Here is a 22,741-nt window from a genome sequence, read left to right as displayed (position 1 = left end):
AGACACATACACAATGAAGTTCAGAGACAGATCATAGGAAGCAAAAGCAAACAGCAGGCTTGAAAGAGCAAGGTTTGGCTTTTAAAGCCTCTTAATTTCTAAATGAAGTTACACACTCAGCAATTGCTTAGACTCTCTAGTCATTCCTTCCATTTACAGAAGTGTAAGACATTATTATTGCCAGGATTACACAAATTCAGCTATACACAAGTGCTATTTCAGTTAAGATGCTTTCCCCCCGCCACACACATCCAGTTCCAAGGTTTCATGTAGCTGCAGCACTGCCCGTGGTAACTATTACCCGGGGGCTGGCCAGGGTGGGATGGGGGAGCGAGGATCGGGGGCCCCGGGGGGAGCGTGGGTCCGGGAAGGATGCCCTGCCCCGAGGTTACTCATCCGCGCCTCGAGAAACAGATTTTTTTCTGCGCAGCCTTGACAAACATTTCATATCAGATGCAACACAACGCTAAGGCCACAGATTTGTCAGAAGCTGGAAGTTCAGTGCTGCTGGAGCAGCGCTGCAGACAGAAAACAGAATTCAGATTATAACAAATTCACGACACCGGGATAGTTACAGAAGAGTGAATTAATCTACCTTGTAAACAGGATCTTTTCCCCCATTCTTGCGTTACACAGAGGAGAAAAAACAATCGCTGAAACAAACCGATTGCCATAGTCTAATCGGCGATTTGTGGCGCACCACAGCAGATTACATTGTACGAGGGACCGAGCACACGACACGCGTGCATACCGCAGCTCAGCTGGTGAGAAGGGCCTGAACCAAATCCTGAAAATCTCGATAGCCTGCGACTAGCTGATGTAGTAGCATGAGCCAGGTGAAGGCGAGACGCCAGAGCCAGCGTCCTCCGCTGCCGCCCAGCGTCCCTCGCTCTCCTGCCCACCGGAGCGGTTCCAACTCCTCCAGGCAGAGGTTTCGGACAGCCCGGCTGTTACCCCATGCAGGTCAGAAAACCGCAGTGCTCTCGGCTGGAATGCCGTTTCCCTCTGAAGCCCCTTCCTTCAGCCACAGACAGGAAGGGAAATACGACTAAAAACTGAAATATTTTCTGACACCATGTTATACACCACATCTTTGTACTTTTTTGGGGGTACTACATCCTCTGCCACACACAGGCTTACAAATGAGGTTCTCAAGCAACCAAAAACTCTTCTCATACAGAATGCTGCAACTCCGGAAGAATGGCTTCTACCATCTCCTCAAGAGAAAGCACAATCATTTATTTGCTATTCATTCACAACACAAGACAGGCACAGAGAGATACTAAATGCCCGCAACACTTTCAGAGCCCCAAGGCCACCTTTTTTCAAGCTGATCCTTATCCTGATTATAAAGCGTGTTATGTTATTTACGTTAGATACCACTTAATTCATAATATACTCCGTGCTGACTACCGTCATAAGACAAAGCAACTTTTCAACCGGAATGAAGCACCAGCATCAGCGCTTAGCAGCGCCGCATCGTGCCACCTGCTCCCAGCCTCACCAGCCTCCCCTGCCGTCCCCTCAGCGTATGCCAGCACAGCAGCTCTTCACCCAAACCCCTCCTAAAAACCAATTCTGGCTCGCCATAACTTCTAGCTCACTGACAGTAGGCCAGGCTCTTCTATTTCCCACCTGTCCGAGCGCTGATTCACTTTCCGCTTCCAAAGCTTTTCCGTAATGAGGAGCTTGTGGCGGCCAGCTGCGCACCGGGTAACGCAGCCGCGCTGAAGCCAAACCCTGACAACTTCAGACATGGCAGCACGGCGGAGGTTGGCAGGGACCTCTGGAGATCACCCAGGGTGAGCTGGGGCCGGCTGGCCAGGGCCGTGCCCAGTCAGGTTTCGAGTACCTTCACCGACGGAGGCTCCACCGCCTCTCTGCAACTGGTCCCGGTGTTTGACCGCAGCAAAAGAGCGGATGCCGAGGTGTTCTCCAGCAGTTTGTCCCCCGGCACGTCGTGCAAAGCCTCTACACAGAGGCTGGCACTGCCACTTCACGCGCACAGCAGCGTTCATTAAGTGCACATCTGATCGGTCTTAATATGACACTTTTGGCAGTCGACTGTGTGGTTCTACAAGCCTCACTAAGGTTAGAAAATCCAGCGCAAGGTCTCTACGTACAGACAGCAGCTTTCTCATCCCCACCAGCACATGAGGCTTGCAACGCTCCGACACGGAACCAGAACAGCCTCTTACATTTCCTTACTAAATGAGCGTATGACCAAGAGAGTCCAGTCTAAGCTAATATCAAACTGCGCCTCAAGTGTGAGAAGAAAGAGGTGGCCATTCTGTAGTATTATGGATGTTGGAACAGTTATACTTTCTTGGAAAACTCCTCCTGTTGCTGTAGTTTGCTGGCTCTACTGCAAATCCTTACGAAAAACAAGACTGACCGGCAAAGGAAGAAATGTGGAATTCCTTCTTGCAGGAAAAAAAACCCCTCAAACTAACAGATGCTGAATATTACTGCTTTTCCCAAGACAAAAGCTTTTATCTCACTTAACAATAGCTACATGTTCCAAATTCTTTACATTTCTGCCTGAAAGCATTTGACAGCTTTCACAGAAGGCCTCCCTTCACCACTGAAGTACAAGAAAATGCAGCGCTCTTGTATGTAGATAGCAGCAGCTCAGACAACACGAGCCCACTGTAAGCTTAGAGGCAAAATTATCCAATGTATGAAAATGTTTCCCTTTAGAATTAACAGTAACCGGTTTTATTGAAGTATATTCAACACCTCAGTTTTCCATAAAACATTCTGGAATCAGGCCTTAGTGTTAGGTAGTCATAAAAACATATTACTGAGCTAGTGAAGAGTGGGAAAGAAATGTATATTAAAAAAAACCCCAATAATCACTGTTCTGTAGTAATTTTTCTTGCACTTCAATATGTAAAATAATTTGCTCCATCTTGTCACCTATAGCAAAGTCCTATACCTAAACTTGCAACATGACTTTTAACCTAGCATCTTCCATTTAAAACACCGAGCTTGGTAAGGTAGGAACGGATCGGACACTGTCCTTCTGTCCCCCCAGACCCCTACCACCAGCCGCAGCATCCCCACTGGGACCTAACACTTCAAATGCAAGACCCGGCTCTCTGGCATACCTGCTCTTTACGAGGGGAGCAGCCCCAGGTCAGACGCAGAATTTCAGAAGCTTTCCTGCCAAGGCTGTGTATTTGGGGAAGGAGAGGGGAGGAATGAAGGGGAAAGAAGAGAGAGTTTATTAAAAATTAGGATTTATAAAGGTCACTCAGTCGCTCTCTGCTGTTGCCAAGAGAGCAGATCAATGTGACTGCTGCTTTCTCAGCGCCCGAGGGCAAGGCGAGCATATGGACCATTAGCGATAATTCACGCTCCCAACGCGGCTGCAGTCCTTTGCCACGTATCCATCAATCCAGCACAGGCTCCCCAGAGACAGCAGAATCAGCGGAGCAACCTTCTGCCTTCAAAGTTATCATCACAAAACAAGCGGAGACAGCAGGACTGATGCTGCTAGAGACACAATTAGCCAGACTACTTCAAAATCGTACCGTCAAATGAGAAAAAATGTGATTTGGACTCCTGTTAATATCTTGAGCCACAGAACAGCGGGTCCACAGGGGACAACGCCTCTTTCATATTGTCCCTGTGCCACCTCCTTCACACGGCAGCACTTCTACAGCCTACGGGGCCACATTCAGACACACGCATGGCTACAGGTATTTCACACGTTCCTGGGCTGTGCCCAGGACACACAGAGCAGAAAAGCAAAAGCGATCGCCAGTCCTGAGTCTGCTGTCGGATTTACAGCCTCCACTCGACTGCAAGTGTCTCTCTGACCTCTTTCCAGTCCTCACTACCACTAGGATTTCATGACAATGCCAGAAACTCAGCACCACAAACACCCCACCCCCAAAAACAAGTGAAATCAAAGAGTTTCTCTGCAGATGCAGAAAACAGCCAGACGTTAGATCACTCACACACCAGCAAAGAAAAAACCTGAATTTTCTTGCCCTTTGTTGGACTGCAGAGGTGCTTCGTATCCTTGAGATGCTAGAAGCTACCACCGCTGCGATCCCCTCGGTAAAATGACTGGCGTCAGCTGCTGCAGGAGCTCCCACATCCCAGCATCAGCAAAAGGGAGAAGGGGAAGGACGAGAGGAACAGACCTCAGGAACCCAATTCTCCCACCCTTCAGCAGGCATGGATTCTCCTCCAATGAGGGCCAGGGGCGAAGCATTCTTCTGAAGACTTCAGAGGTGGGCAAACAAGAAATATGCTCAAGACACTAACCTCCCTTCATAGAAATGCTACACAATCAGCTCTAACACCGAGTTCCTATTCTCCACTTGCATTCCCATGAGAAGAATAACGGGCTTTGTGCTGTGAAAGGACAGAGAGGTCACAGGCAACAGAATACTTCCTATGGGAAAATCATGACCAGTGCCCTAACCTCCTGAAGGCTGGTGTCTGGAACGGGTTAATCCTGACACCGCTCTTTCAGAAACAAGGCTCCAGAACAGCCTGTATGTTCTCAGTTGAGTGTTCTTCATAGAAGGGTACTTTTCATATTCAAAAAGTAGAAAAACTCTTCAATAAATTAAATTTCAGGCTGTACTCCCTCCGTTCCAGCTACATGGCCAAAACAGTACTTCAAGTCTGAACTGAGTTCTTGAACCAGATTTCAATACACAAAGCATGCATCTAGCCCTGGATAACCAGGCACATGCATCCTCAGCCCCAGTCTCACCTTCTGCTGGTCAGAATGCGGTCAGAAACAAGCTAGTTCTGACAGGAGCTGAACCTCTGAGTTCTCAATAATACAATATAATAGGACAATATTGCATTGCGAGGATCAGACACCATCTCCAACGTATCCTTCCCTTCTCATTTATCCTCTGAAGGCACCTCAAAGCTCTTTGCATCGATCTAACATTTGGATTGTGTGCTCTAAACTTGCTTGGCAACTCATTTTCCCTCAGTCAACTGAAAAAAATAAACAAACCACCAAAACCAAATAAAAGCATGCTTGCCAGGAACTTGAGAGGTTTAAAGACCGAGGAGTTACGCTCATCTTGATACAAAATTCTGCACAAGTTAACAGTAGCCACTCACTTCATTCTCACCTTTTTGCCCGCTTTCCTCCCTCTACAGTATTCATTTATGTTTTGAGAGTTTAAAAATCAAGAAGTTATCTGAAACAGACCCCACGTTACAAGTGGCATTTCATTCATTTTACAAATTTTTAATGATATCTTGAAATGCTTGAGTACCAACAACAGAGAAACACTGCTACAAAGATTCAAAAAGGAAGCACCTAAATAATCCTAACAACCCAGATAAAACGTTACCGGCTACCAAAGAAGGGACCAACATTCAAAATCAGTTTCCAAACCTATTTTCAGGACATCTTTTGGACTTTCACGCCACAAGAGAAGAACCCCAGCTAAACTCCTGCTTCAGAATAGCAATTCATTGCATGTAGTTTCTATCAAAGCCCCTTCTTGCTTCCTAAAAATAGTTCCAACAGCGTTAAGACAACAACTTACTGGTGTGGGTGAAATGACAGGACGCTCCATGTGAAGAATCATAAAACACAGAAGTTTGGGATACGTAACAAGGGATATGTAACAAAAATACGGGCAGAGGTGGCACTTTGGGCCATGGTTTAGTGGGCATGGGGGTGTTGGGTTGATGGTTGGGCTGATGATCTTAGAGGTCGTTTCCAACCTTAGTGATTCCTAGTTTTTACTTTCATTAAAAAATAATCCAGCCCCCAAGCCAGGAAACACGAAATTATGACTCTCCCCTTAATTGGTTCAGTGGTGGATTTGGCAGTGTTAGGCTAATGGTTGGACTTTATGATCTTAAAGGTCTTTGCAACCTAAATGATTCTATGAAAAATAGAAAGTATCCAAATTTAGAAAACCCCACAACTTCAAAGTTTACTCTTCTTTTTGCATCCAGCCAAAGGAAGCTTGCTCACGTATTAAGTGTATTGACAGCTTACCAAACACAAGAAAACCAATCTCTTCTTCCTGACCACAGAGCTCTGGCCCCAACCTAGTTCTTGCTAGCAGTGATCTGGTCTCCACTGTCAATTTACTACACAGAAAGAAACACGATCATATGAGACAGCTTCTCCCTTAAAATACGGTTTTAGCAGCATTTATTACAACTTCAGAAATATTATTAGTATATACCTCACGCAGGGCGAGTGATGGAGATACATGATAGAACACCTGCAAAAGTAGTTAGGACAAGGGTTAATGTAGAGAAGAAGAAAAGATACAGGATATACACCATAGAGAGAATCCCCAAATTCAACTTCCAATTTTGGCACTAAGCTGCTGAGCAGATTTCGGACAAGAGGCTTGTCCTCTCTAGACTCACTTCTCCCTAGTCTGTAAAAGGAAAGTAAATTATACTGATTCCGTTAAAAAAATACTGTGAAATGTAAAGCTAAGAATCACAATTCAAAAGCTGCTACTGTAAATATTATAACTCTTACTTTCTTCACAGCGTCACCAGAAGGTGCTCTTCTAACGAGCATGCCAAGCAGCACGGCGATTCTCATGCACAGAAAGCCCATAAGCCCTCCACAAAGCAGTTGCTTTACCTGTCAGTGAACTTTTCCGAGGCTTTCTACCCAAGCCAGATTTTTTTCCACAATACCAATGTATCACCTGCAACTGAATTTTCAAAGTGCAACCACGATGCCATATTTCTTCCAGGCCTTAAGCGACTGAGCACTAAACTCCTACTCTAATGAGATGAGAAGGCAAAAGAGACAAATCAGATTGCAGTGTTTGGCTTTCAATTTAATTCTTGAACTTTTTACTGTAGAAAGTAGACATTTACTCAGATAAATACACATCCCCAGTTATAACACTATAATTAAAAACTACCCAGAGTTTTGGAAAGGATATAAACTCTCAAGTGCCACGCAATACACACACATTTAAACAACGCTAGTGAGAATGTCTTGCGAAAAAGACTTTTTCAAATGCCTTGTAAAGCTCCTCCACCATCTATTAGCAAAGACCGTACCAAACCGTCAAGTGGCAATTCCTTCATTTTATTAAGGAATTCCTTGAGTTCAGAACTTGCCACTCAACACATTTTTCACTGAACTTCTCCATCAATAAGATCAACACCAATTTATTATTATTCAGTCCACTAAAGGTTCTTCCAGCATTATTTTTGCTGTACGGCTAGTTCTGTAGCTAGTACCTTGCCAGCCAGGCTCAGCTCGGGTGCCGTGGCTTCAGTACACTTCTCCCATTAATGTCGTCATGGCAGGGCATACAGAACCAGGCTGTGGTGTAACTCCTTACAATGTTCAACGGAAATAAAAAAGAACAAGGATTTGAACTATCATCTGGTCAGACAGCATTAGGTCTGATTTCCTTCATGCGTGGCAGCACCTCAATGGGATCAGACCTAAGCGGTACTTGAATTGACTCTGTATTTAAAACTCCTGACAAGCAAAGCACAGAGAAGCAGGTTTGGACAATGGCTCTGCTTTTACAAGAAAATCTCATTTGACAACTAAAGTTATATCTTTCCAGGAGTAAAAGAGTCCCAAATAAACCCCCACTGCTTTGCGTAACAGCAAAGGGAAAAAAGTAAGGGGCGGGGGGCACAGACTACATAAAAGAGTGTGTTTAAAAAAAACCTTAAGGGGAATTAGAAGAGTAAAATGTTTGGAGATGACAGAGGCTATGACATGGGAGGCTCAGAAGAATTGCCTATCACGTATCAAAAAATTCCGTGAAGTGTTGAAGATGTGTCCAAATGAGGAAAATAAGGAGAGAGGTTCTCACACGCTACGTATGAGAACATTATACAGCAGGTCAAAAAGGAGTCCGAGGAACTGCTGGGAAGAGGTATAAGAACTACTAATAAATGCTAATTCAGATACCATGAGCAGTAAGTCCTCCAGAGAGTCTGTAGGACCAATACATGATCAGGAGAACACAGAGAGAACAAACAAAAAAAAAATCATAGAAGAAAAGCGAAATAAAATTTATCTTCACAAAGAAGTTACGGGGAGGGGGGAAGCTTCCCTGCTGCAATCCGAGGAGGAGGGACACCAGGCTCCGTCGCAGACCGGCGTGTCAGCGAGGGGGTTACAGAAGGAGCCGTCACGCCAGCCAGGGTCCCAGACCAGAGGGCATTACTGCAAGAGACCCGGGGGACCTGCAACGCCAGACAGCTGAAGTAACGGGTAACCTTTTGTCCCAATATAGTTGCTGAAAGGTGGGAAGTATTCTTCTGACTTTTACTCGGGAATATCTGGGAAACGACCGATCACTAAGGCAGATATTCTAAAGAAATCAGCAGAAAATAGCAGACAGAATTGTTTGATGGAAGGAGACTTACCACACATTGAGGAAGAGTCAGCTTCAACTCTGTTAGACTGACTTCTCCAGAGGAATGAGCAAGCACGCAGAGCAGAGATACAATTTAGAAAGTCTACCTAGACTGCTAAAATGTGTTCAAGAAAACTCCTAACTGGGGACTTCTGAAAAACCGAGCTGTCATGCGATAAAGGGGAGGGCCTTCATATGGATAGAAGTTGATTATAAGAGAGGTTAAAAAAGGATCACAACGAATGTCTGATTCTTTTCATGGAGGGAGGTAACCAGACAGTCCCACAGGGAACGGTGCTGTTTGACATATTCACAATTTCCCTGGAAAAAAAGGTGCAATGTTGACATAAATAACTTTCAGTTGTCTGTTACTCATGGTGGCAAAGATCAGGCCAACTGAAGAGTTGGCAGAAATAACTCCACACCAAGTGACCGGGCAACAAAATGAGAGATTAAGTTCAATGCCAATGAACGGTACGTGATGCACACAGGGAAAATAACATGACATCCACAGGAATGCATTCTCGACTGGCTATCGCCACTCATGAACAAGATCCTGGGGTCCTAATTGTTAATGCTCTGAAAACGTGAACTCGATGTAGCCAAAAAAAGCGAATTGTGTACTAGGAATTGTTAAGAATAGAACGGAGAACAAATAAAAATCATTACATTAACACGTAAATCTGTGCTATGCACACGCTAAGTGCTATACACAGTTCTGGTCATTCTTCCTCTTCCTCCTCCTCTCAAAAAGGACAGGCAGGAGAGCTACAAAAGGTACAGAGAAGTTCAACAAGAATGATCAAAGATAGGGAGCAGCTTCCATAAAACAAAAAAGTATGGGAAGACTTTTCAATCTGGAAAAGATTTTATCAGCAAATGGATACAAAAATCAGAGATGATCAGAGGAAACGGAACAGGGGCGGGCTGCCTCTTTCAGTACAGGAATAATTCAGCATCAAACGAAACTACAAAGTCACAGTTCAAAATAAACACACAGTTAAGCTGTGGAAATCTTTACCCCAGGACATCGTCTACATCACGTGGGTTAAAAAAGCAAGAGGACAAATCTTTGTAAGAGCGAGCTTGAAGCGGTATTCAGCACAAAGCCAACGCATTCCTCTGGCTCGAGAAGCCACGAGCCACTTCTCCCGAACACCGCACTGGCTGCCAGCATCCAACATATCTGCCTCGTTCGTACACTCTTCCCCCGTACGAAACGCTGTCCCCACTCAGGAACCAGATACCAACCCAAACAGGCCATCAGGCTGACCCAGCAGCTGTCCTTACGCAATGGCATCTCACGTGATCGCTTTTGGAATAATCCGCTTCTTTTTGTTTATCGATGTCGCTGCTTTAACACAAATGGCTAGGGAATCACGTTCTCCTAAAAATACCAAAAGACTGATGCAACACCCATATGCAGTTACGTATCAGAGCTTTACCACTAAATCCAGCTGTAGCAAATCCACCTTTCAGTTCAACGAGAGCGTGCTGGCGTGTTGCGGTATGCCCCAACTCAGAGGCCAGGCACAAACACTGCGGAATTCGATCGACTTTTCACTCCCTGGCTCCTTGGGAAGTTCCTGACTCCAGCTGTAGAGAAATTAACTCCAGGATACAAAGAGTAACCAACAAAGAGTATCTTTGATCTTTTTCAGGATACACCTTGTCTATACGAATGCACCGATCAGGCATCTTAAACCCGTATTTTAAAATGTCTGAAGTATGGAGAAAATTCATTTCCATAAAAATGTATGGGCTCCAAGTGTTAATTAGGTGTTATTTACCCTCTTGGAGGTCTTCATCGAGCTCCATCGCTGAAACATAAAGTAGCTGTGCCTACATTTGTACTTCCCCCTGAACACGGTGTCATCCGCTCGGCTCTTTCTGCAACTACCACCGCAGCCTGCGCATCACTGCAGCTCTTTAAGCAAGACTTCCAAGAGCAGCGCACAAACAGCTCGCCCAGCACGGACCAGCAATACGCTTGTCTTCCTACTACGGCTACTGCTTCTACTAATGTCATCTTCTAAACCCCTCTGCAAGATCAGAGTTAACATCTTAGCCCATGCCTCTTGTTTGTGATATGAAATGTGTAGAATACTTTTGGACGTCATTCGTGAAGTGGCAGCTTTGTCAGATTCACCCTCAGTGTCATTTCTGAAAAGTTTCCAAGTACTACATATATTACGGACTAGCGATAAAGAGTCAAAACCTCCCAAAAGCAGCCCTCACACCCCACTAAAGCATGCAAATTGAAAATAAAAAAAAAAAAATCAAGATAAGCACTTCAGCATAACCACGACAGCTTTCTGTGAAACACACAAGGCCAGACACGCGCTTTTGCACTGAAGGACATCATCTTTTTCTTCCAGTTCACGTGCCTTGTTCCGTCCGCAGCGAAAGGCGCTAACGGCAAGGCAGGCTGCTCTTCTCCTACTCCACTTACCCTGCCCCAGCGCCCACCCAGTCACAGTCAGAGACCCACAGCCCAGAACAAACCTCGTTAGTAATTACAGCTCACACGTGAGAGAAGCCAGGGCTGGAAGGGACTTTGAGGGCTCTCGTTCATGCACCTCACTCTGAACATGAGAAGTCACACCCAGATGATTCCCAACAGATGTTTATCCAACTTATAGAATCATAGAATCGTTTAGGTTGGAAAAGACCTTTAAGATCATCCAGTCCAACCATTCACCTACACTACCAAGTCCACACTAAACCAATCAAGGGTAGACCAGACTAAACCATGTCCCAAAGTGCCACCTCTGCCCATTTTTTGAACCCCTCCAGGGATGGGGACTCCCCCACCTCTCTAGGCAGCCTGTTCCAATTCTTGACCACCCTTTCCGTAAAGAAATTTTTCCTAATTTCCAACCTAAACCTCCCCTGGTGCAGCTTGAGCCCATTTCCTCTCGTCCTATCGCTAACTACTTGGGAGAAGAGACCAACACCCACCTCACTACAACCTCCTTTCAGGTAGTTGTGGAGAGCGATCAGGTCTCCCCTCAGCCTCCTCTTCTCCAGACTAAACAACCCCAGTTACAACTTGCTCTTAAGCATTTAGTTGGAGACTCCACAGCCACCCCAAGCAACATACTCCAGTACTAAGCTTTAAATAGTATTTCTTAACATTTTACTTGTGTCCCTCCCCACTATTTAAACCCGTACGTCTGTGCTGTTCTCAGCAGGCACGGAGAAAGGGACAGCCTCAGCAGCAATGCTGGTCAGAATAAATTCCTTCAGTCTCCCCTCCCTCTCCTCAGGGCACGCAGCTTTCCCCGATGACGCTTTCCAGAGCCAGACCGCTCTGCTTCGCGGTCTCTCCGCTTGGTTCATGTGACTTTTCCAGCGTCCCACCAAAACCAGGTCCCGGGGTGTCCCAGTGAAGCTTTACCAGCGCTGGGTGGAATGCAAGGACTACGTCATAACCTGCAGTTTATCTTCCCGTTTATATAGCCAAGCAAAACATTTGCCTCCCCTCCTCCTTTCTGCACGGGAGATCACTGGTCACCAGTGCAGGTGAAAAGGTTCCTTGAATTCTGGATTATACCCAATCAATATATATTGATTGTATATTTCAATATACAATATTGATGCATATTTCAATACCTGCAGCTGATTATTTTTGCTGGAATACGAAACCTTACCACTGTCCTTACTGACCTATTTTTCAGGCAACATTTAAGTCATCAAATACGTTCCTCGATTTTTAATCCTGGCACAGAGCACATCTGCAGCCCTTCCCACCTTCATGTCATTCACAACTTTCATACGCACAGTCGTATGAAAACATTTGCATAGCACTCAAATGATGAATGAAAAGGCAGAGCCCGCAGAGCAGCCCTCTCAGTACAGCCTGCCGTTTTAACAAGGCCTGTACTGGTACTCTCTCTGTTTATTGAGCCAGGATTGGATCCATCATATAGCAGCACCTTCTTTAGGTTTTAGGGGTTTTTTAAACCTTACCTACTTGAGAATCGTATTAGGACAAAAATCAAAACCTTACTGAATGCAAGATACATGGAAGCTTTTGTTTCTGCAGCCAGAAACAGACCTGACATCTGATCCTAGAAAGAAGTAAACTCGCTTTGCCAGGGAAATACCTGTGGCAAACCAGCGCTGGCTGTTACGTGCTCCTTGTAATCTTTCAGGTGCTTACAAATCATCTGACTACTCGCTGCGGGATTTTAAGATGACTACTACTCTCCATTCTCTTCTTCCCACTCCTTCACCCACACAAACTGCTTGCTCTTCTCTAGTCTTTCAAAGATTCACCTATTTTCCATTTCTCAAAAGACGCCTACTAAAGCTTTTAAGGTTTGTTTTTTTTTTTTTAAGTCTGTACTTCAAGTACACAGATGAAAATATCTCGCTCAGATGACTGCTTGCAAACCTGCTCCTTTTATTCTAGTCTGTCACTAGCATTAGGTGCTCACCAGCTGACTTTGACCAGTTAAGAATCAACTACAAAAGATATCGAACACTTGCGTTTCGGTGACGCTGGACAGTAAGTTTTCCTCTCTGTTCTTTCCTCCATCATCTTCCTACTATTAAGACATTCACAGAATAATTTCTGTATCCCTTGATGGCCTCTACTAGTCGGGTTCGATTTCTACCTTAATTCTTCTTACACGGTCTTGCTACTCCTCAAATGAAAAACAGAAACACCTCTGGGTTTGAGTAACACACATGTTGCAGGAGTGATGAAAGCCACGTTTACAATTAGTACCTGAAGTATAAGAATGTGATTTCTACCCAGCACTGCTTTTTAAAGACAAAGTTCATGTAAGTGAGAAGTACCCATAGCAGCCGTTTATTACCACAACACACCCATTGGAGACTCACGCTTTTTTCTCAATAGTTCTCCAGCTGCAATTACTCATTTACCTCATCAAGTAAGTACCTGAAACGAGCATGACTTCTTTCCTTTATCTATAGCTGAGGTTCCTTTCCCTGCAAAGGATACATTTCCTGGTTCAAAACTCTCCTTCAGGATAGAAATCAGAATTCATGGTTAATGACCTATATTTAAAAAAAAAAACAAACAGAAAAAAAACTCAAAAAAACCCCCCCCAAAAAACCCCCAAAGAAAACCCAAACCAAACTATTTAATTGAGGCCCACAGGTTCTGACTGCAAGGTTTTCGGTTCTATTTCTCAAATAGATGGTCTTGTCTGTATAGTTGAATACCACCTTTGACCACAACATTTATCGTGTGCCACGATAAACGTCTAACATCCATATTTTATTCAACAGTTTTATAGGGTAGGGCAAGTTAAATTGGACAGTCACATTTTTAAAAAGTGCCCATAAGAGGCAAATATACTCCTCGGAAGGAAATGTGTTTCCTTTAGCAGCCCACTACACCATTGCTTGTGTTTGGGTCGCTGTGTCAGTCCTGGGTGCTACTGATACAGTGGGTTTCTGAAACCCTTCCAGGTAAACCACATCTACGCAAATACTTCTGGCAGACTTCTGCATTTTCCACGTACTGCTCCACTTCCCCATACAAACGTGCAGTCCCCCCACCATGCAATAAACGGTTCTGGCTCCGACTTTGACAGAGGAAGGGCAGCAGAGCTTTTTTAGGTATCTCCCTGCTGCTGCAATTTGCATCGCCAGCGTAGAGCTTTCAAGCACCTTTCGCATCACCACCATTTTCATCGCCGCTCCCACAATCCTTGGAATTCAGTTCAGCAGCTAGCTTTGGCGATCTCTGTTGATGCAACAGGTAGTAGCATTTTTTCTGGTTTACCAGGATCACAGCTTATCTTCTGGAAAGCAAATGATCCAATAAAGTTCCCCCCAAAAACCCCTCAGAAATAGCTTCCGAGTAAGCCACTCCATCACATTAAAAACACACCCCTATAACAAAGACCAGCTATCACCAGCAGAACTTTCCTGGCTAACTGTAATTAGAGTTGGATTAAACTAAGTTTATGCATTAAACACTATCGTTTTGCTGAAAAATACGTTGTGGAAACATCCAAACCAGCAGTGCTCCCATTTCAGGAGGACTGGGTTTCTGTAGTACCGGTCGGGTACCTTCTGACAGCGATCAAGCAAAACATTTCTAAAACTTCTGCATTTGGCAGAAAAACAGAAGTCTACCTTTGGCTCTCTGGGGAAACACACTTCCTTTTCCACACAGACCCCCTCTACAACTCCCGAACATTCGAGTTGCAGTGGTATTTTCACTCTGAACTCGAATGCTGGAAGTTTTTGGCTGTCCGTCATCTGATTAACATCCTCTCACAGACAGGATGCTAACGCTGACAGAAATAAGGGAGACAATGAACGCAGACCACGAACAACAACTCTGACCGCTTAGTCCATAAAACAGAAAGCAAAAAGTAAGAAGGAAACTTCAGTATGTATTTCCCTGCATTGTTCCCTCAAAAAAAAAACCCCAAAAAACCACCCCACCTTTAATCAGAACAGTTTTCATTATAAAGAAGTAAGTCTGTGCTTTAAGATCTTTCAGGCTCGAAAAGCACCCTGAGAAGGCACAAGGGAACACGAGCACCTGTAAGGCGAGTCACTTGCGTGGGATTGATTTTCAACAGGTTCTAGGTTACCGAAGTAACATTTGGCAAGCCTGAATAAGCAAACTACCAGGCTTCCCAACATCCGATAAGGGAGCTTTTTGTCACCTCTAGCATCAGGCAGAACTAAATATTTTTCTTTCTAATAATCACCAACTAAAAACCCAGCATCAGCAAATCACTAAGCTCTTTCTTCCCAACAGCGAAACAATCCCAAAACTACTCTGTTAGACAACAAGTCTGAAAGTCTGACTCGGACATTGTCTTTTGAAAACAAACCAACTATTATTCCCACGGCATCTTTATCACAATGGTCCATACAAGATTAATTCAGTTTTTAACCAAAGAATTGCAACCCTCCTCCCCTCCTTATTCACCACCTCTCCCTCGCTGCAGCTGAAACTCACTCCTTTACTGGCAGGAGCCTTAGAATTTTATTTTCTTCCCAAGGGAACCCAGTTACGCAGAAAGGACACCAGCCATTCTGAAATACCAGGACTGTGCCTTCACCCGAGGACCCAAATTAAAAGATTCACTTGAAGACAACCACCTTTAAGTCCCTGTTCCTCCACCTTCTGCTTGATGTTTTTTGGTTCCGAGAAGCAATAGCTTACAGCCGTTGAAAGAGGGCCGCACGACCACAGAACTGCCTCATGTTCCTTACGACCATTCTTTCTCGCCCTTTAACACGCCGTAGAAGTTTTGAAGGAACTATAACACAAGATATTAGAGCTAAGGAAGGCTCATAAAGCTCAGTCTACATCTACCTCTGACCTTGTTCTATACTCATAAAAAGCCTGTGATAAAATGGGAGAGAGCTGCCCACAGCTCCCCGAAAAGGGCAGTCAAAGGAGGTCTGCCAGTCCCACAGTGGGCCGCAGCAAGAACAGAAAGGAGGATTCCCAGGTCGCAGGATCTGCTGAAATTGCCGTACCGCTGCTACTCCCCTTCCACTCGTTGCCTGCTACGTTCCACTACAGACAGTCAAGCTGTACCTGTTCTGTTTTTTTTAAACTCTTTGCTCAGAGAGGGGAAAAAAAAAAAAAAAAAAAAAAAAAAAAGACTTTTCTGTGCATAATTATACAAACTCTGATGACAGACAGGCCTGGCAACCCATATAAAAATACCACTGAATAACTCAACAGCCATCTTCAGGGAGAGCTTGACAAATGCATTCTTCACTGAGATTTCTGACACTTAAAAAACGATTTTAATGCTCCCGAGACAAAACCTGATTCTTCTTTGCTCTTTTGTGATGTTTGAATCGCGTTTGGAAAAAGAAACAGCACTGTACCTAAAGTTAAGCTTTGCAACTGAAAGCACCGAGCAGAACTGTTTTGGTGGCAGGACCCAGGGGCTAGCAGCACGGCTCTCTAGGTGTCACACATTCAGTGAAAGTCCCAGGGTGTTTTCCTTTCTTCTGAATTCAAGTCAGCTAATCTCCTTTCTGCATTACACAACAGCTCGTGTAATCCTAAATTTATCACACTAGCCTGTTGTCATAACAGTTAGAGGTTTCACAAAGAGTGAGATCATGCCTCATCTTTGCCCCCCTCATGAAAGAAAACTTAATTAGTCATCCAACAATCCCGAAAAATAAGCGGATGTTTCATTCAGGAAATTTTGGCACGAAGGCAGCAGTCCTTTTCCTCAGGATTCTCCCAAATACAAAACCACAACTACACCACTTCAGCATTCAGACAGTTCCTTGCTCGTTATATCAGAAAATAATCTAAAAATGTTCATTTGGTCTCACACAAGGAAGTTGATTCCTAAATTTTAACCAAGCTTCAAAGACTAGGACGATTAGCCAGAGCGAAAGATACTTGCCGCACCGTGCTACCATCACGGAGCGAAGTCCCCACAAAACCAAAGCAGGGGAACAGTTCTGCCTCTGAAGCGGTCGGCAACTACCTGCCGCCGCGCCAAGCAAAGCTACCAGCAGAGGAGCTTGCTCCGCATTTCAGTCATTCCCTTTACGTACGCACTCCTCCTTTTCTGTAAAGCGCATTCTTCTGATTCCGCAGCAGAGACGACGAACTCTTTCCTCCATCTCACCCTCTTTACTGGTTTAGCCCCATCCCCACCATCTTTGACCCACCAGAAGTTTCCACATCCCTCTTGCGGACACGTTTCCTCGTGCTTTCCCTCCCTTCCTCCAGCACAGCAACACCTCAGCCTGACGGCTCCCGGTTTCCTAAGCAGTCAGCACTCTCCGTTTTTCATCCCAACTCCTTCCGAATCCTCCCGCAGGCAGCGCGGCCGCTACTCCAGGCCCTCAGCAGATCCTCTGCCCAACCCCAATCTTCCTTCCCACAAAACACCGCTCTCCTTCCTCATCCTCAGGTGCCAAGCGGGTAAGGCAGCCCCTTCTTCCGCACACATCGGGGGAAGCGCAGCTCTTTGCGAACAAGAAGAAGTCATCTTTGTTCTTCTCGCACCCACGCTGCTGCTCGTTATTAGAAAGCACGTTCAGAAAATAAATCACGATCGGCGTGACCCTCCCCCCCCCCCCCCTTCCCACCCCAAGGAGATTTTCGCCACCCTCTGCGGCCCGATCCCCAAATCCCACCTGCAGCACCAGAGGCTCTGTGAGGGGGGGAAGGACCCAGCGGGTCCCCCCGCACCCCCCAACCTCCGTGCACCCCAAATTCCCCTCCGAGGCACCCGGGAAGGGGCGGGGAGACCCCTCACCACCCTCCCCCCCCCACCCCAGGGACCTTTTTCCCTCAGGTTTCCCGCCGGGAAGAGGCCTAAAGGCCGCATATCCCTGAGGAGCGACCGTTAAACGGCCGTTAAAAACGGCGGCGGGGGGGGGGGGGGGGGGGGTACGGCGGCGCGCGCCCTCCCCTCACGCACACGCACGCGCGCGGCCGCGCGCGTGCGTGTGCGTGAGGGGAAGGCGCGCGCCCAGGCCCGGCGGGAACCGCGCTGAGGAAAAAGGAAAAAGCGGGGGGGGGGGGGGGAAAGGCGGAAATATTTCCGCCCGGAACCGACGGCACTGAGCCGGTGCCTCTCACCTCACCGACGGGGAAGCGGCTCCTCCTCACCTCCGACCTTTGACCTCAGGAGCGTCCGTTTGCTTGGCGGTTTTTTTTTTTTTTTATTTTATTTTCAATTTCTCTTCGGGGGGGGGTTCTTTTAACCCCTTCCCTCTCCCTAAACCGTTCCCGCTCGGCCCGTCCTTCCCTGATCCGGTTTAACCCACCCCCTCCCGCCCTCCCCCCGTTGCCGCCGCCGCCGCCGCCGGGCCCCAGGCGCGCGCGCGCAGCGCCGACCGCCGGCCACGCCCCCTTCTCCCGCAGGGCCACGCCCCCATCCTAACCACGCCCCCTTCGTACGCAGCACCCCGCCGCCCTAACCACGCCCCCGCCGCCCTAACCACGCCCCCACCGTCCTAACCACGCCCCCACCGCCCTAACCACGCCTCTTGCTACCAAGGCCATTGGCGCTTTGGCCACGCCCCCCCCGGCGGGGCGGGCGCGCCACCGCTCACGTGGGCGGGCGGAAGCGGCGCGGCGGCGGCGGGAACACGTGGAGGGGGAACACGTGGAGCGGGGGCGGAGGGGGCGGGGGGGTCAGACCGGGGGGCACGGTGGGGACAGCAGGGCCCGGGGCACACGGGGGGCCGCGGGAGGAGGGAGCGGACCGGGCGCCGGCTTCCCTGCGTTTCGGGGAGGGGAGAGCGGATCCGGACCGCGCACCGGGGAACGGCAGGGCTGAGGGCGGCAGGCGCCGGGAGCGCTGCGGTGCGGGGTGGGTGCGGGGGCTGCGAGGGGAACGTTGGGCGCCAGGAGCCCCAGGGCACCGGGGGTGGGGAGGGTGGAGCCGGAGGGGGGACCTCACACCGGGAGCCCTGGGGGCGGAGGTGACCCGGATACACGGAGCCCCGGGGAACAGGGCAGGGGCAGGCGCCGGGAGCCCGGGGCGCAGAGGGGCCGGTGCCACCCAGCTTGGGCTGGGGCGGGAGGGCTGCTCGCCTGGAAGGAGACCGAGAGCAGCAGGGCGAGGGGTAGGGGAAGGGGCAGGTGGTACCCAGGGACCCCCCTGCAGCCCTGCGCCCAGCTCCGGGCCCTCAGCACAAGGACACGGAGCTGCTGGAGCGGGGCCAGGGGAGGCCACAGAAATGATCCGAGGGCTGGAGCCCCTCTGCTGCGGGGCCAGGCTGGGGGAGCTGGGGGTGCTCAGCCTGGAGAGGAGGGGGCTGCGGGGAGGCCTGAGTGCGGCCTGGCAGTGCTGACAGGGGCCAATAGGAAGGATGGGGGCAAGCTTTTAGCAAGGCCTGTTGTGACAGGACAAGGAGTAATGGATTTAAACTAAAGAACAGATTTAGACTACACATAAGGAAGAAATGTTTTACAGTGAGGGTGGTGAGGCACTGGCCCAGGTTGCCCAGAGAGGCAGTGGAGGCCCCATCCCTGGAAACATCCCAGGCCAGGTTGGACAGGGCTCTGAGCACCCTGCTCTGGTTAAAGCTGTCCCTGCTCGCTGCAAGGGCTGGGCTGGGTGGGCTCTAAAGGTCCCTTCCAGCCCAAAGCATTCTGTGATTCTATGATTCTATGATCTTTCCTTTTTCCCCCAGGAACGCCCACGCCATTCCTGCCAGCACAGCCCCGGCATGGGCTGCGCCATCGGAGCAAAGTCGTGAGCGTCTTTTCCCCACGGCGCCCGAGGAAGCCATGGGCAGGCTGAGGACTGCAGCGAAGGACGCCGCAGCTCCGGTGCCGGCAGGGCCGGAGGGGGACAGTGGAAGGCAGCCAAGCGGCCACTGCCCCACGGCCAGCCGGCCCCGTGCCGGTGCTGCCGGTCCGGCAGTCACCCCCGGCACGGCTCCCGACTGCCAGGCATCACTCCTGAAATCCCAGGGCAGCCCTGCGGGGAAAGAGCCGGTGTCAGAAAGGGTCTTGGTAGGAAACCAGAGTGAAAAGCAGGGAAGGAGCAAAGGAAAGGAGCAGAAATAGGACAGGGGAAAGGCAGACCGTGCTCATTCACCTCCTGGGGCTCAGCATCTCCCCATCCAGCCCCCCAGCGTGCTCAGGACCCCGCGGTTTGGTGACGTCCCACGCGACGCACAAAAAGTTTCCTTTAAGCCTTGTTTCTGAGGTCATGGCGGTTCTGGCCAGGAGGCGGGCGCGCCGGAGGTGCTCCGGGCTGCCTTACCCGAAATACCCACCTTTTGCAGGGCCTTTCTCGCAGCCGTCGGGCTCCGACACTGGCAGCCCTGCCCGATACCGTCGCATCCGACCCTCTCCCAGGGGACCTGCACCCCTGTCCCACCAGTCCCAGCCTTGGCGGGCCTTTCCCCGGTTGGGGAAGGCCCCGGGCTGCTCCCGTCGAGGCCGAAGGAACAGAGACCAGAGCGAGCGCGAGCCTCGGGCCAAGTCCCACCTGCTTGATCGGTCGAGACACGGCGTTGCGCAAGCTCTGGCTCGCAAACAAAGAGCCGCGCGTAGCGGCGGCCCCGAGCACGCAGACGTTGGCCGACCCCGCGCGAGGCCGCCCTGTTCTGCCATCCATCGCGTCCCTCCTAATCTCCGCGTTCCACGCTGCCTTCCCGCAGCATCAGCTCCGCAGCAAGGTCTCGGTTCGGTCGTGGCCGCACCAGGTGACCTTGGCTCAGCGGAGCTGCCGGATCGGCCTCCGGCGTTCGCAGCCTGATGGCAGATGCCAACTCCGGATGTCAGGCAGGGATGGAGGAAACGCTGGGCTCGCTCCTCGCCGTGAACCAGGAGCTGCCGTGCGTTTCACCTCCCTTTCTCCAGGAGGCATCTCCCGGCTGCTGCCTGTCCGAGCCCTCGCCGCCTCCCCGCCGCAATCGCCGCTGGTTTATCGGGGCGACAAAAGCCTGCGGGCACCGGGGCCGCACCGAAATATTGGGCCGAAACAGCATGCAGGCAGCACGGGTGCGCAGCGCAGGTAAAAGCGGCTGGTTCGGAAGGGCCTCGGATCCCGGGGAAATGTCCCCCTGCACGGGGACACCGAGGGTCGGGGTGCTGCTCCCCGCGCGGCCGCTGGTTTCTTGTTTGGATGCAGGCATCGCTCAAGCACAGAATTGGGCAAAAGCCACCAGCAGCGTGGCACGGTCACCCTGCCGGTTCCGGAGGAGGGAGGCAGAGCCTTGGAGCAGGGATTTTTTGGGATCTCTCCAAGGGGAAACTAATCATGCAGGTATTACTTCAATTACACACCATTATATGCCCATTACAGGCGCATTTTAAGCAGCCGTAGTGCCCGCTGTGACCGGTGCCAGCGGCTCCATTCCCACCTCATCCCCCCTTTGCAGATCGCGAGCGGGCATCGTCCCCCGGGCACTGCCGCCACGCTGGGCTGGCCGCAGCGGCGCCGGGCTCTGCCGCTTGCGCGGCTGGTGGCCGAAAAACGCGGTTTTACCCCAACAAGGCGCAGCAGACGCCAGCCTGAGGGTTCGTGTGACGTGGCAGGAGACCAAGCCACCAGCCTGCCTCTGCCAGGGCAGGGTGGAATCGCAGAATCATTTGGGTTGGAAAAGACCTTTGAGATCATCGAGTCCAAGCGTTAACCTCGCACTGCCAAGTCCACCACTAAACCATGGCCCTGAGCACCACGTCTACGCGTCTTTTAAATCCCTCCAGGGATGGGGACTCAACCCCTTCCCTGGGCAGCCTGTTCCAGTGCTTGGACACCCTTTCCGTGAAGAAATTTTTCCCAATATCCAATCTAAACCTCCCCTGATGCAACTTGAGGCTGTTTCCTCTCGTCTCGTACGGTGCTTTGCACCCACCAGCAGCAGCACCACGGCCGGGCCAGGCACCATCGGCTACCAGGAACCTTCCCAAGGAGCCCGGGGCTCTGTGCGCAGCTCGGGGGCACTGGGGACCCCAACCCACGGCGGTGTCCCCAGCGGTGTCCCCGCTGGTGCCTCGTTCCCCCTCCCGAGTTCCTTGGCACTCACCACGATCCCCAGAGCCTGCCCAGCCTCCCTGGGCTGGGATAAGCAGCCTCCGAGCGTGCCAGAGCTCCCCAAACTCAAGCCAAAAGGGGACCATTCCCAAACCCACGGCAGGACGGGTCACTGAGCCACGCAGGATTTCTGCGCGGAAAAAGCAGGAACCCCTCCCACTACTGGAGTCATTACCCCAGCTCTGGAGCTGCAAAGGACCTGGCAGGTCGCTCTCGTCTCTCACAAGCGGGCGGGATGTTATTTAGCTCCCACTACGGCCGGAGCACCTACCAGGAGACCTCCAGGTCTGAGCGCTGCTCCCAGGACTGCCCTCGCGTCCGTGGGGAGGGAGAGGGACCCAAAACCGCCTCCCGGCTTGGGAGATGCCCATTTCTCCCCCTCTGCCAAAGGAGCCTGCGGGGAGCGGTTCCCGTACAGAGATCCATGGTTACTTAATGACCACACCCTTACCTAATTAAAATTAGTGATTATTAGCCCCTGATAATGCTTCAGTACAGGCAGGTCATGTAAGCGCTAGCGATGGTTTGTGACCGGGAGGCAGCGGCTCGCGCACACGTGTCTGTCTGCTCACCCAACGCCAAGGATGAGCTTGGGAAGCCGCACGCTGAACAGACACGCGCGGGCACAGGGGTTTCACCTGGAAAGAGGGGAAAGTAACAAAGCAAAGCAAGGAATCACCCAAGCAAGGCGGCCTTTGGCTCTTACAGCAGCAAGGTGAGGGACTCTACACATAGCAATAGATTTTTGGGGTTTTTTTTAATTCTGTGGAAGTTTGGGTCTTGAGCCAATCTCTTCTGTGCCAGAGCTGGGAGAAGGGCAAGCATTGCAACACGCTCCCGGACCATCCCTGCCTCCGCCCGCTCTGTGTCATCTCCTTACACGCCAGCCGG

Source organism: Pelecanus crispus, chromosome 2 (assembly GCF_030463565.1).
Source record: "Pelecanus crispus isolate bPelCri1 chromosome 2, bPelCri1.pri, whole genome shotgun sequence".
Taxonomy (NCBI): domain Eukaryota; kingdom Metazoa; phylum Chordata; class Aves; order Pelecaniformes; family Pelecanidae; genus Pelecanus; species Pelecanus crispus.
The sequence above is the reverse complement of the archived record's forward strand: the minus strand, read 5'-3'. Positions refer to the sequence as shown.